Source organism: Notamacropus eugenii, chromosome 3 (genome assembly GCF_028372415.1).
Source record: "Notamacropus eugenii isolate mMacEug1 chromosome 3, mMacEug1.pri_v2, whole genome shotgun sequence".
Lineage (NCBI taxonomy): Eukaryota > Metazoa > Chordata > Mammalia > Diprotodontia > Macropodidae > Notamacropus > Notamacropus eugenii.
The window spans coordinates 349870467-349883302 of NC_092874.1; positions in this window are offsets into that span (position 1 = coordinate 349870467).

Genomic DNA, 12836 nt, shown 5'->3' on the forward strand with positions numbered 1-12836 from the left:
AAAAGTGCAGGTATGATAATATCACTTCCTTACTTACTGTTAACACCATTAGCTCCTAACTCCAATACTTATTGCCTCCAGGCTAAAATATAACCTCACCTCTGACATCTAAAACTCTTCACATTTTCACCAGTCTTTCTAATTTGTTATACATTAATCCTTTCTCACTCTGGATGGTTAGGCCACACTGAATTTCTTCTGACTTCTCACACATAGTGTTGTATCTCCTCTCTCTGCATCTCTGTGCTGGCTATATTCATTTGAAATGTGCTTGTTCACCTTCATCTCTTAGAATTTCTTTTTTCTTTCAAATCTCTGATCAAGCAACACATTCTACATGAAACTTTTTATGATCCCCTTAGCTGGTAGTGTTCTCTCACCTAAAATTTATCTTGGATTTCTTTTGCATATATTTTATGTATACTAATTTATACATATATCATCTCCTTCCACAAAATATCAAGTCCTTTTAGGTAGGGAGTGTTTCATTTTTGTCTTTGTACCTCCCAAGTCCAGTACAATGCCTGACACATTATAGAGTGTAATTAACTTTTTAAATTAATTGATTATCAGATAACGTTTAACATACTAGATGCCATATTTTCTCCCTATAAGTTCATGATCCTTTATGCCACAGATTGGTCTACAGATTTAAAGTGACTTAGACCAGAGAATCATAGATTTAGTATTTAAAAGAACTTCAAAAATCACTCAGCAGAGAAAAATAAATATAGTAGAGTAGTTTGAAACAGTCAGCCCAGCCTTCTGCCACAAATATTCTACAAAGAACAAGAAAACTTGTTATAGCAAGCCCTGATAAAAAATTCAAGGGAAAAAAATCAATGAGCCTTTTTTTATCTTAGGGAGATAGAAAGAAAGTTATGAAGGCCCTGTGGACCAGTTGAGCTAGGAGCATCCTGGTAAGAGCCTTCAAGCACTGGGGCTGAGTGAGGGCACATCAATGGCTATGTATAAAGACAAGAAGAGGTACCAGATCTGGCACAAAGAGTGTGGTCTTGCAAATGAAGAAAGAAAATGCCATCTGTTAGCTCTGTCACTCACTACTCAATGCTGGGGTAAAGATTCAGGATGGACTATGGAAAAGACCTGTGTCTAAGGATAATCAGCAAGGGCAAAGACCAAGGTGCATACCGACTGAGCAGCAAGTAGAGAAGTAAGCACAAGCTATTTGGCTCTGACCCTAAGAGTAAAGCAGGGTCAAACACTTATAAAACTCAGAGCAGAACAGCAGCTTTTAGATTTCACTTTGAATCAGACTGTTTTGGGTACCCTGAAACCTTATAGGTCCTCTATCTGAGCTATTTCAGAGAACCTAAAATAACATTACACTTAATTCCCTAAGAAAGCAGAAATAGGACCAAAAAGATAGATAATAGGATCAAGCAAAGTCCAGACATTCCCTCCAGAAGTGGGCAGAGTCTGGCCCTAACACAAATTTAGAACTCAAGATGTAAGACTGTAAGAATGAGCAGTGCAGAAAAATAATTCCTTGATAAAGAACTATTATGGTTATAATAGGGTGCTCCAGGGATGTGCTTTGGCTTCAATTCTAAATTCACATTTCTCTTTAAAAATCACATTTCTCCCTGGCCTCAAAACACTAATCCAGGCAGTGTCTCCCCAGCCCAAGGGCACAGCCTGCCCCAGCAACAACCCTTAGCTCCCTTCCTGATATAGTAGCCAACTGCACCTATAGAACTTATTAGTCTGAACCAGCTGTGTACTGACTGAACTGTCAGTGAACTGGATCATAACAACATTTAAAACTCACTGACCAATCATATGTATCCTAGATTTAGACATACATATACTCCCTTACATTTTTCTTGTCTAACAAGACATTGATGAGAGCAGTCTAGTATTCCTTGGTGAGCCGTGACCATTAGTTGACTGAGTAATATTTCAGTTCTAAAACCACACCTCTATGTAGCACCCCCCCTATGCACCCAAACCCCCACCCCAGACTATTTCCTGATGAACTTTGGATACAATATCTGCACAATAGATAACTAAAGTGCATGTTCCTTTAAGAACTAACCACTCCTTAACCAATCCCTAATCCTGCCCTGAATCACTTAGTTAGCATATTTGTCACATGTTTCACTATAGAATATTCCATATAAACTTTACTTGTATTCCTCTAAGGTTTCAGGTTCCCTAAGAACTCTTGCCCACTGAAAAGTGTGGTAAATCTTTACTTTGACCTCAACAATGTTTGAGTCCATGAATGCTTCTCTAGATGACCCATGCTGGGAATTCCAGGCTTAGAGTTCCTGCAACTCCCAGCCCACCAGCCCTTATCAGTGATACACAAGACACAATCATAGAAGTGGACAATGACATCAAAACATCTACAAGAAGATCCTCAAAAGTAGCTTAGGCATTAGTTCAACTGGAATTCATTTAAGAGATGAGACAAAGGCCTCAAGGACTGAGAGGATAATGAGGCCCTTTATTCTGTGAAGTTTAGATTCAGTCAGAGTGCCACACTTGAGTGCCTAGAGGGTCAAAAGTGACCTTAAAGGCATAGGTATCCCCCTTGCTGGTCTAAGACAAAACCTTGAGGGATACTTTTTTTTTTTAATTACTATTTTATTTATTTTCAGTGTTCTACAATCACTTCAATATAACTTAGATTTTTTCCCTCCCTGAGACTTCATACAATTTTATATAGGTTCTACACATACATTCCTATTAAATACATTTCATTTTCACCTTAGTCATATTGCATAGAAGAATTAAAATGAATGGCAGAAATCATAAAACAAACCAAAATGCAATACAAAAGCAAATGATGTGCTACATTCTCTGATTGAATTCCATAGTTCTTTCTCTAGATTTTGCCTTAAAAGACCAATGAGAATTTTTTTAAGTCCTTGCATTGCAATGAAGGTCTAAGTCTACCAGAAAAAATCCTTGCATACCGTGGTTGTTGCTGTGTGCAAAATTCTCCTGGTTCTGCTCCTTTAGCTCAGCATCAGATAATATAAGTCTTTCCAGACTTCTCTGAAGTCTTCCTGTTCATCATTTCTTATAGCACAATAGTTTTCTATTACATTCATATACCACAATTTATTCAACCATTCCCCAATTGATAGCCATCCTCTTGATTTCCAGTTTTTGGCCACCACAAAGAATGTTGCTATAAATATTTTTGTACATGTGGGTCCCTTTCCCATTTTTCTGATCTCTTGGGGATACAGTCCTAGAAGTGGTATTTGTGAATCAATGGGTATGCACATTTTTGCAGCCCTTTGGGCATAGTTCCAAATTACTTTCCACAATGGTTGGATCAGTTCACAGCTCCACCAACAATGAATTAGTGTTCCAATTCTCCCATATCTTCTCCAACGTTTATCATCTTCCGGTTTTGTCTTCCTGATGTGGTATCTCAGAGTTGTTTGGATTTGCATCTCTCTAATCAGTAGTGATTTAGACAATTTTTTGATATGACTATAGATGTCTTTAATTTCTTCCTCTGAAAACTTCCTGTTCATATCCTTTGATCATTTATCAATTGGGGAATGACTTATATTCTTGTGCATTTGACTCAGTTCTCTATATATTTTAGAAATGGAGGATGCTTGTTAAGATGTCTGCTTTTGATGAAGAACCAGCAAAGAAAATTGAAGAGTAGTCATAGGTAGGAGAATCAGGGGAGTGGTATTTCAAAAAACTAGAGAGAAGATAAGGGTCAAGGAGGAAGAGAGGGTGATCAATAGTGTCAAAGTTTGCAGAAAGGCAAGAAGAATGAGGATTGTGAAAAAGGCATTGAATCTGGCAAGTAGGAGATCATTATTAACCTAGGTGAGAGCAGTTTTGGTGGAATGGAAAGATCAGAAATGCACACTGTAAGAGCTTAAGAAGAAAGTAGAAGAGAACAAGTGTAGGCATCTTTATTTTAAATGACTTTTAAAGAATTTTAATTATGAAGGGCAGAAGAGATATGGGACAATAGACAGCAGAAATGCAAAGAACAAGTAAAAAATTTTTCAGCATGAGGGAGACGTACATATTTGTAGGATATAGGTAATGAATAATTAAAAAGAAAGATATTGCTAATAAAAGAGTGGGCTATCTGTGGGAGGAGAAGGAAAGAAATAGAAAGTACCATTTGAGCAGGTAAAGACTTTGTTAAAGAGTATGGCCACCTTCTCATGTAAAACAGAGACAAGAGAGGAGAAAATGCAGAGGTATCTGAGTGAAAGGAGATGACGAAGAGGGGAGTCAGATTTCTCACCTCAGAAGAGAAAGCAAGGTTCTCATAGAAACAGTGTGGGGAGAAGAGAGTAGTGCAGAATTTAGATTTTATTTTTTTACTAAGGAGTAAAGACAGGGAAAAGAAAAGAAAATGGCTAGAGCAGGGGAGATGATCTGAGAGAGGATTGAGGAGTCAAAGGATTGGATGATGTGGGGCTAATTCTACTACTAGTTTTTGATCAGATGAAACCTTATCATCACAATAGACTCTTTGAAATTAGAATGACCTAAATAGAAATCAAAGACTCTAGGAGATATGATACAGTACATGGTCAAAAGATTTTTAAAAATTGAAGAAAATGTAAATTTTCTCACATCAAATACAACTGTAAAAATAGATTGAAGAGAAAAAAGTATAAAAATTATAAAACTACCTGAAAGCCATGACCAAAAAAGGAAGCCTATATTCATATTTTAAGAAGTCTTGAAAACTGCCTAGATCTCTTGCAACCAGAGTGCAAAGTGAAAATACAAAGACCTTTACCACAAGAATGGGTCATAGAGGAAGTCATTAGGCTTCCTCTAAGTTAGAGGATATGGGGATGATCTTTTTTTAATGTTTTGATGACCTTAACAAATAAAAGGTAAGAGAAATGGAATATACTGGGAGAGCTGTGAGAGGAAGTTGTGTCGAGAATTAACTCACATTATTGCAATTAGAAAATTATACAAACAAGCAGGAAGGGGTAGTAAGGGTCTATAGCATTTAAACCTCATTTTTATCTGAACTATTCAATAGAGGGAAGGATTTACACGTGTAATTGAGTGGAGTGGTATTCAAAGTAGAGAAACAATCAAAGAAGAAGAAATACGTTTAATAGTGAAACTAGAGAGAAGGAGGTGAGAAGAGTAAGGGTAGATTAAGAAAGAGATTCATCTTAAGGAAAATAAACTTTCAGAGTGAAGGGGCAAAAAGAGTGATTTAAAAGGAAAGAAAGCAAAGTTAAGAATCCATTATATTGTTCTGGGGAAGGGTAAGAGAAGGCTCAGAGGATTAGAAGTAGAATGCATCAAAGCTATAACCCTGGTGCTGAACACGCTCTTGAATATAGAACTTCTTCATAAAGAAGGAGTAGGAATGAAAAAGGATGAAAAATATAAGATAATGAGAGAAAGGAATACATAATCAGTTATGACCTTGTGAGTGTGAATTGTAAGAACTCATTTGGATTAGAAAAAAACCTTTTTTAAAATACAAAAATACACTTGGTAAGGAGATACACAAAGTTAAAATAATTGACTGGAATAGAGCCTATTATATTTCCAAAGTAATAATAAAAAAAAGTAGGGACAAAAGTGATCTAAGACAAGGTAGCAGCAAAAAAAACCCAAAACATGATTAAAAGGGAAATAGGTAAACTAAATTTTGCTGACATAGCTACTTGATTGAGCAATATCAATTTCAACCATCTATGCTCAAATGGTATAGCATCTAATTTTTTCAAGAAAAATTTAAATTAATTACAGTAAAGATAGTAAAGATAAAGGTGGATGAGTTAGAGGCACAAATAGATAAATTATAATGGTGTCTTAAGTCTTCCTCTCTCACTTCTATCTTCTAGCAATCATGGAGACTTGTCCTCCTTCTTTTGACAGTCTCCCTGGCCATTCTTTCAAGTTCTGATTGCAGTTTCACTCCTTCTCCTCAGCATCTTGGTACACACAGGAGAGGTGGAATAATCCTTACTTAGAATTATCACTTTCAGTTTGCCTTCTTATTTCTGTCACCAAATAGCCTCTTCTCCTTTGAGGTTCATGTTATTTGTAGGCATTCAGTTTATTCTCCTTCTTTCTTCAACAAGTTCACTACCTATTTTACAATTTTCCTCCATTCTTCCACTCTCAACTTTCACTTTGGCAACATCAACATACATATTGACTTTCCAACACATATACACAGAGAGAAAGATGATCATACCCGTGATCTTGCCATCACTCAAATACATCACTGCTATGTTCAAGAATTCTAAAATCAAGGTGGGGGGAGTCAAGATGGTGGAGTACAGTAAAAATTTTTGCTGAATTCTCTCAACATCCTACAATAAACAAATTTTAACAATGCATCAAATTGAATTCTAGGCAACATAACCAAAATAAAATCATAATGAGTCATTTTTCCAACCCACAACAGCTTGCCAGAACAGAAAGATAGGTCTACAGATACTGGAGTAAAGGCTGACCAAGATCCAAATTAAACAGAACTGCCCCAAGATGTGGGCCTTAAAAGTGGCAGTGGCAGCAGTATTAACAACTGCAAGAACAATAGTACCAGGGTGGAAGTAAATAAATACATGTGATATCAAGAAAAAAACAAAACAAAGGACAAAATGAGAATGAAAAATTAGAAGAAAATAGAAATGTCATAGTAAAAACAAATGACATTGAAAGTAGATCAAGGGGAAATAACTGAAGAATTGTTGGACTACCTGAAACCTATGATAGACGATAATACAGTTGAACTGGTTCACTAAGGAAGAGATGATAGAATGGGATAGAACTGAAGGATACAGGGGTTGGAAGTCATGATGAAGATAAGGCATAAATTGTGATAAGACAGACTTAAAGAAAAATGGAAAGATAACATATGTTGAAAAAGGAAATTTGAAGTTTTTAAACTACGCAATATATAATGGCAACATCAAGCATATGACCACTCTTGTGTACAGTTGAGGTGGAGGGTGTTTTATTGCTTTTTGTTCAGTACTTCAGTCATGTCCAACTGTTATGACCTCACAGACATAGCAGGCCTGGCCCTTCTGGCATCTGATATCTCCCAAAGTCTGTTGGTTGCCTCTATGACACCATTCTTTTTTTTTTTTAATTGCTTCAATCTTACCCAACATCTTGCTCTTTTCCAATGAGACCCATCTCCTCATTATGTGCTCAGAGTTTTTAATCTTTAGCTTAAGTATTTGACCTTTCTGTCAGTAGATTGAATTAATTTCCTTAAGTATTGACTTGTTTGATCTCCTTATGTCCGAGGGATTCGCAAAAGTTTATTCCAGCACCAATTCAAAACCATCAGCTCTGAAGCACTTAGGTTTCCTTGTACTCATTTAGATTGATCTTTGATCACAAGAATACAAAATATGATAGTGTTTTCAGTTCTTTATTCTTTATTTGCCAGCAAATGATGAGACCAGTTGTCAAGATCTTACTTTTTTGATGTTAAATTTCAATCCAGCTCTTACACTCTTCCCTTCCATCTTCATCAAGAAGCTTCTTAATTCCTCTTCACTTTTTGTCATCAGAGTGGGTATATCTGAGATTCTTGGTATTTTTCCTAGCAACATTAATTCTGGCTTTTGATTCATACAGGCTGATATTTTGGATGATGTACTCTGCATACAAGTGAAATAAATAAGGTGACAATACCTTGTTGTATTGCCTTGTCATACTCCTTTTCCAATCTTAAACCAATTAGTTACTCCATGTTTAGTTCTAATGGTGGTTCTTGGTCAACATACTTGTTCCTCTGGAGACAAGTAAGATAATCTGGTACTCCCACCACTTTGAAGATTTGCCACATTTTGTTGTGATCTGCATGGTCAAAGGATTTTATTTAATGTAGTCAATAAAGCCTTGCTGATTTTTTTCTTCCATTCCCTTACTTTCTCCATTATTTAGTGAATGCTGGCAATTTGGTCTTTAGTTCCTCTGCTTCTTTGAAAACCAGCTTGTTCTTCTGGTAATTCTTGATTCACATATTGGTGAAATAAAACTTGCAGAATCTTAAGCACAACCTTGCTAGCATGTGAAATGAGCACAATTGTTCAGTAATTCGAGCATTCCTCGAAATTGCTTTTTTTCTTAAGTATTGATATATGAACCAATTTTTTCAAATTCAGTGGCTATCTTTGATTTTTGAAATTTGTTAGCAATTTTGCAGCATTTTTACAGCATTTCCACCATGACAAAGCAGTGATCCAGGGACAGGGAGAATTAATGGGAATAAAAAGGTGTTAATCTCTTTTTAGTTGTAGAGTATACTTTTACAAAATTGAGCTATTAGGACAATAAATCCTCAATAACACATTGAGAAAGCATAAATATGAAATATACACCTTATGTCAAAATGCAAGATTATAGTTAATAAAAATCTTTGGAAAATAGATTAAAAATTAATTGTAAACTAAGTCTAATCTAAATTAATCTGGTCTTAAAGAGTGAGTGAGTCAAAAAACAAATCATACATATCATGATTTCATTAAAATAATATTTAAAAAAGGGAGCACATCAAAATCTGCTGGACACAGACACTGCAATAGTTAGAGGAAGATTTATATTTCTAAATGCTCACATCATTTAATGAATTTATTTTTTTATTTTTTTTTAATTTTTTTATTTTTTTAATGTTTAACAATCACTGCCATACAATTGCGATTTTATCCCTCCCCACCCACCCCCCACTACCTCCCTCCCTCCCCACGACTGCATACAATTCTGTATAGATTCTACATATACTTTCCTATTGAGTATATTTTCACTATAGTCATGCTATGTAGTCAGACTAAGATAAATGAAAGAATCCGTATAACAAATCAGAACATGATACACAAACAGATACACATACACAAACATGATCTGCTACATTATGTGAGTGACTTCCATATTTCTCTCTCTGAGTGTGGAAGGCATTTTGCCTTGAGGTCCACCATTGGGATTTTTTTTTTTTTCAGAAGTTCTTGTGTTATTACAAAAATCTAAGTCTACCAGAAAAAACTCTCACACACTGTGGTTGTTGCTGTGCAAAAAGTTCTCCTGGTTCTGCTCCTTTCACTCAGCATCAGGTCATATAAGTCCTTCCAGGCCTCTCTGAAGTCTTCTTGTTCATCATTTCTTATGGCACAATAGCACTCCATTACATTCATATACCATAATTTATTCAGCCATTCCCCAATTGATGGACATCCCCTTGACTTCCAGTTTTTGGCAACTACATAGAGTGCTGCTATAAATATTTTTGTACATGTGGGACCCTTTCCCATTTTTATGATCTCTTGGGGATATAGTCCTAGTAGCAATATTGCTGGGTCAAAGGGTATGCACATTTTTGTAGCCCTTTGGGCATAGTTCCAAATTGCTCTCCAGAATGGTTGGATGCGCTCACAGCTCCACCAACAATGAATTAGTGTTCCAACTCTCCCACATCCTCTCCAGCATTTATCATTTTCTTGTTCTCTCATGTTTGCCAATCTTATAGGTGTGATGTGGTACCTCAGAGTTGTTTTGATTTGCATCTCTCTAACCAATAGTGATTTAGAGCATTTTTTCATATGATTATAGATAGCTTTAATTTCTTCCTCTGAAAATTGCCTGTTCATATCCTTTGACCATTTATCAATTGGGGAATGACTTGTATGATTATACATTTGGGTCAGTTCTCTATATATTCTAGAAATGAGGCCTTTATCCCCGAGCTTAGCTGTAAAAATTTTTTCCCAATTTACTACATCCCTCCGGATTTTGGTTGCATTGGGTTTGGTTGTGCAAAAACTTCTCAGTTTAATGTACTCAAAGTTATCCATTTTGCATTTCATAATGCATTCTATCTCTCCTTTAGTAAAGAATTCTTCCCTTCTCCATAGATCTGATAAATACACTATTCCTTGCTTCTCCAGTTTATTCATGGTATCAATCTTTATACCTAAATCATGTACCCATTTGGACTTTATTCTTGTGTACGGTGTCAGGTATGGGTCTATGCCTAATTTCCGCCACACTGTTATCCAGTTTTCCCAGCAATTTTTGTCAAACAATGAGTTCTTATCCCAGAAGCTGGCGTCCTTGGGTTTATCAAACAGAAGGTTGCTATATTCCTTGCCTACTGCATCTTGAGTGCCAAGTCTATTCCACTTGTCTACCTCTCTGTTTCTTAGCCAATACCAAGTGGTTTTGACAATTGCTGCTTTGTAGTACAGTTTAAGGTCTGGTAGCGCTAGGCCACCTTCCCAAGCATTTCTTTTCATTAGTCCCTTTGATATTCTGGACCTTTTGTTTTTCCAAATGAATTTTGATATTATTTTATCCAGCTCTAGAAAGTAATTGTCTGATAGTTTAATTGGTATGGCACTAAATAAGTATATTAATTTGGGTAGAATTGTCATTTTTATTATATTAGCACGGCCTACCCATGAGCAGCTAATGTTTTTCCACTTACTTAAATCTGAGTTTATTTGTGCAAAAAGTGTCTTGTAATTGTGTTCATATAGTCCCTGGGTTTGTTTTGGCAGGTAGACTCCTAAGTATTTTATACTGTCTACCCTAACTTTAAATGGGATTTCTCTTTCTATCTCTTGCTGTTGAACTTTGTTGCTAATATATAGGAATGCAGAGGATTTGTGTGGGTTTATTTTGTACCCTGCAACTTTGCCAAAGTTGTTTATTAATTCAAGTAATTTTTTACTTGAATCTCTGGGATTCTCTAGGTAAATCATCATATCATCTGCAAAGAGTGATAACTTAGTTTCTTCTTTGGCTATTCTAATTCCTTGAATATCTTTATCTTGTCTAATTGCTACAGCTAACATTTCTAGTACCATATTGAATAATAGTGGTGATAATGGACAACCTTGTTTCACCCCTGATCTTATTGGGAATGCATCTAGCTTATCCCCATTGCATATAATGCTTGCTGAAGGTTTTAGATAGATACTGCTTATTATTTTATGGAAAGTTCCCTTTCTTCCTACATTCTCCAATGTTTTTAGTAGGAATGGATGTTGTATTTTGTTAAAAGCTTTTTCTGCATCTATTGAGATAATCATATGGTTTTTGTCAGCTTTGTTGTTGATGTGATCGATAATGCTAATAGTTTTCCTAATATTGAACCAGCCCTGTAGTCCTGGTATGAATCCTACCTGATCATAATGTATTAATCTCGTGATAAGATGCTGTATTCGTTTTGCTAAAATCTTATTTAAAATTTTTGCATCTATATTCATTAGGGAAATTGGTCTATAATTTTCTTTCTCTGTTTTATCTCTTCCTGGTTTGGGTATCAAAACCATATTTGTATCATAGAAAGAATTTGGGAGGACTCCTTCTTCCCCAATTTTCAAGAATAGTGTATGTAGTATTGGAATTAACTGTTCTTTAAATGTTTGATAGAATTCACTTGTGAATCCATCTGTCCCTGGAGATTTTTTCCTAGGGAGTTCATTGATGGCTTGTTCAATTTCTTTTTCTGAGATGGGGTTGTTTAAGTATTCAACTTCCTCTTCTGTTAATCTCGGCAATTTGTATTTTTTAAAATATTCATCCATCTCGTTTAGATTGTCGAATTTGTGGGCATAAAGTTGGGCAAAGTAGTTTCTAATTATTGTTTTAATTTCCTCCTCATTGGAGGTGAGTTCACCCCTTTCATTTTTAATGTTAGTAATTTGGTTTTCTTCTTTCTTTTTTTTGATCAGATTAACCAAAGGTTTATCAATTTTATTAGTTTTTTCCTAAAACCAACTATTGGTTTTATTTATTAATTCAATAGTTTTCTTTATTTCAATTTTATTAATCTCTCCTTTGGTTTTCAGTATTTCTAATTTGGTATTTACTTGGGGATTTTCAATTTGTTCTTTTTCTAGCTTTTTCAACTGCAAGCCTAAGTCATTGATCTCCTCTTTCTCTATTTTATTTACGTAAGCATTCAGAGATATAAAACTTCCCCTAATAACTGCTTTTGCAGTGTCCCATAAGTTTTGGTACGTTGTCTCACTATTGTCATTCTCTTGCATGAAATTGTTGATTGTTTCTATGATTTCTTCTTTAACCCAACCCTTCTTTAGAATTAGATTATTTAGTTTCCAATTGATTTTTGGTTTCTCTTTCCATGGCCTTTTATTACATGTAATTTTTAATGCATTATGATCTGAAAAGGATGCATTGATTATCTCTACCTTTCTGCACTGGATTGTGAGATTTTTATGTCCTAGTACATGGTCAATTTTTGTAAATGTTCCATGTACCGCTGAGAAAAAGGTATATTCCTTTCTATTCCCATTTAATTTTCTCCAAAGATCTATCATATCTACCTTATCCAGAGTTTTATTTACCTCCTTAACCTCTTTCTTGTTTATTTTAAGGTTGGATTTATCTAGTTCAGAGAGGGGGAGGTTGAGGTCCCCCACTAGTATAGTTTTGCTATCAATTTCTTCCTTCAACTCCCCCAACCTCTCCTCTAAGAATCTGGATGCTATACCACTTGGAGCATACATGTTTAGTAATGATATTGCTTCATTGTCTATGGTGCCTTTTAGCAGGATATAGTTTCCATCCTTATCCCTTTTGATTAGATCTATTTCTGCTTTTGCTTTGTCTGAGATTAGGATTGCTACTCCTGCCTTTCTTACGTGAGCTGAAGCACAATATATTCTGCTCCATCCTTTGACCTTTATCCTATGTGTATCCCCCCGTTTCAAATGTGTTTCTTGTAAGCAGCATATTGTTGGATTATGGCTTTTAATCCATTCTGCTATCCGTCTCCGTTTTATGGGAGAGTTCATCCCATTCACATTCACAGTTATGATTACAATCTGTGTATTTCCCTCCACCCTCCTTCC